Here is a 3,574-nt window from a genome sequence, read left to right on the forward strand (position 1 = left end):
GGACATAACTTTTTCACACGTTAATATTTTTTCAAAAAAATTACGTTATAAAAATGAGCATTTTATTCTCTGTAATTTGGGTATAATATTGTTATGGTTTTTAGTTTTAAAAATTTAGCATGTTACGCGCTTACCATTTAGAACCGGGTAACAAGTCGAGTCGGGCGAGTTCAGGTCATTTATAAAAGTACAATAGGGTTGGAATGAGTCGATATAAAAAAATGGTTATGGTTCGGGTTCAAGTAGAAATGGGCCAGATCAGAATGTTGTCGAGTCAAAACGGGTTTGGGGCCAAAATGGGTTGGTTTAAAAAAAGATTTATATCAAGTTACTGTATATTGGTTAAGCATGTTTTAATGTCGGAAACGTGCATTCCCGTCCGGTTACACGTGTTCAGTCTCCGATTACACGCAACTGGCTTTGCACGAGTTACATGCCCAATTTTAGGCTATGTGCTCACTGTCATCAGGTGACGTATGTATCGACACGGACTATGCGTTAAAAATTGAGTTGCGCGTGCGCCCCGCTGCATTGTGCGGGCACCATGCTAGTTATATATAGTATAGATAACCCACCATGGCACCATAACTTCTTAATCAATCGTTTGTCATGGCACCCATAACGTTTAACTTTAACATACCACCACATCATCGTTATGTCATATTTCAAACTTTGTTAAAAACTTCAATTTTCTTTCACAACACCAAACCCTCATAACTCCCATTAAAAATTATTAAAATTGTACACATTAACATATAATTAAGTAATTAATGTAGTATGTATGTATGCATGTATGCATGTATGTATGTATGAAATTGATAGAGAGAGAGGGTGGCCTCGACATTCTCGTCCGTCCCCACGTGTTCATATTCGAACCTCCTACCCCTCCTCGTCGGAAGAAACCTCCACAACGCATCCCGTCATTCACCTCCTCATTCATTGCATGCCATATAAGACGAACAACACCAACAATCATTACGCCATGGGTGCTCTTAGTTTATATAAAGTTTACTTTTCCTCAACTAAAACAACCAGAAAAATATAAAAATAATATATGAAGAGTAAGAAAAAACTAATCGGACAAAGAGTACGTTTATAGAAAATTTTACTCTTTCCTCAGCACACATTATCTAATTATCTAAACAAGATTAAATGGGAAGTTGGGTGCCACTAAGCCTTTAATCGGGCCGCTAGGTTTTAACACACCTCTCTGAGATTTGGTTTTAGCACATCGACTGTGACGGTATCTTGTATTGAACTCGATTTTAGCAACGGTACGTATACTCGTGCCAATCTTGTCCTGGTGTATATTTTTTAGCAAATACAATAAAGATATAAAAGTGTATGAGTGAAGTTCGAGCGTTAGTCCACACTAGCTAAACATGTCATATTAGAACCAACACCTACAATGAAATACAAATACTTATACATTAATAAGCAATACAAATACACAAAATAAACATCCAAATACAAACATAAATATGCAAATAAAAAAATTAAACATACACAAATATATATGCATACTACACATACATACATGCATAATACACATACATACATACATACATATACACATTTAAATAATACATAATTGATTATTGAATATTTGTGTCTCCTCGCCTAAGGTTAATTAGCACCAAAAAACGTAATCAAGTTCATAAAAACCACAAATAAAAATATAAATTAAACTTATGAAGAAGAAACAAATCAACTTATTACAACTTACACAATTTACGATAGTGGATAGCAATTGAATCGTCTGAAAAAAGTTAATCAACAAAATTTCAAACGAACGGGTTAATGCAAAATAAAAGGATTGAAAAGTGATAGGAGCGTTGAGGAAACTGACATTTGGATGTGAATCGAGACAACATTTTTGAACTCCAACAACATTTTTGAAATCCAATGTTGTGATCGATTTATAGGTTTCTAGGGTTATGAAATCGACACCACTATTCAGATTGGAATTAACTCCTTGTCGCCGGTATACCAGGCTTAGGAAATTGAGTACCTTCAGCAAGGCATTTGAGCGGGAAGCTTAACATATGACAAGAAGTATCACACTTTCTAGTTCTCTACTTCTGGTAACATTCTCTTTATCTAGTGGTCTCTATCTTTATCTTTATGTCTTCTTCTTTCCTTCTATCTAAACACGAGACGTGGCGACCTAAGACTTCAAAACTTTACTTTTAGGTTTAGTATTTCATACTTATAAACAACATTCGGTTTTTAATATATAATATGATTACTTAATTATAAAACACTAACAAATAATGAGCTAAGCTCAACTTATATTGGAGAAAAAGTGAAGAATTGTCCCGGAGGTTACAAGGTTTCAAATTCCAATCTGATCTCAACCGAGCTTTATTGCAGTAGGCCTTCGGCCGACGAGTTTTCAATTCCTTGATACATGAGACGGTGGACTTGACTACTTAGTGTTGTCTGCAATTACAAGTCTATAAGATCGCCTTTTGCCATTGGGTTACCTCGGATAGCGTGCCTTTATTGTTTGGTCGTTAAAAAAATGTGGTTGTCACAATTTAAATTATATACTTATAATTAGTAAACAATTTATAAAAAACTTTTTAAGGAATGAAATAATCCCCTTAAAAGTAGATTTAACAAACCAATTAAACGAGCATTCTATCACAATGACACATTTAAAATTTAAAACAAGGACGAACATTGTTGATTTAGTACAAAACTTTATGTAAATATTTCAATTATTAATTAAATAATTAACTCTATGGACCCCGATGCAACAATTTAAAACTATAAAGGTCAAACTGAAAATCATAATTCGATATTTCCGGCAAAGAACAGCCATCCCATCCTATAAAAACCCCTTCTACCCCTCTCTCGTTTCTCATTCTCAATTCATTCACAACCCTAAGCCTAATAACAAAGGATGTCGTCGTCGTCGCAAAAGACCATCGTGTTGAAGAGTTCGGACGGAGAAACCTTCGAGGTTGAAGAAGTGGTGGCCTTGCAATCACAAACAGTCAAACATATGATTGAAGATGACTGTGCTAGATCCGGCATTCCGCTCCCTAACGTCACCAGCATGATCTTGGCCAAGGTTATCGAGTACTGCAAGAAGCACGTGGAATCATCCGAGAACAACAACGATGAGGATCTGAAAGCGTTTGATTCTGAATTTGTTAAAGTGGATCAAGCCACTCTTTTTATCTAATTCTGGCTGCAAACTACCTCGACATCGAAGGCTTACTGAACTTGACCTGTCAAATGGTGGCTGACATGATCAAGGGCAAAACTCCTGATGAGATTCGCAAGACATTCAACATCAAGAATGACTACACACCCGAGGAAGAAGCTGAAGTTCGCCGCGAGAATGCATGGGCATTTGAGTGAAGATCTATCCTGATTATTATCTGTTGATTATTATTCATTATTAGTTGTAATGTTTACTTGGCTTTGATGTTTTGGTTTTATGCAAATCTTGGTACTTATAATATGTTGATTTTTTTTCTTAGTTATATTAAGGTGATTATTAATATCAGTTTATATACTCTCGGTCAAAATACAGTCGTATATTGCAATTGGTTGAAGAAAT

At 35.3% G+C, this 3,574-nt stretch overlaps 1 pseudogene; it reads left to right on the plus strand.

Annotated features, from left to right (window-relative positions):
* Positions 1-2,908: 2,908 nt before the first annotated feature.
* Positions 2,909-3,372, plus strand: LOC143610455 (SKP1-like protein 1B pseudogene; annotated as a pseudogene).
* Positions 3,373-3,574: the final 202 nt, after the last annotated feature.

The sequence above is a fragment of the Bidens hawaiensis genome, unplaced genomic scaffold, assembly GCF_021521415.1.
Source record: "Bidens hawaiensis isolate Kalapana, Puna unplaced genomic scaffold, B.hawaiensis_p1.1 tig00026358_1, whole genome shotgun sequence".
NCBI classification, from domain to species: Eukaryota; Viridiplantae; Streptophyta; class Magnoliopsida; order Asterales; family Asteraceae; genus Bidens; species Bidens hawaiensis.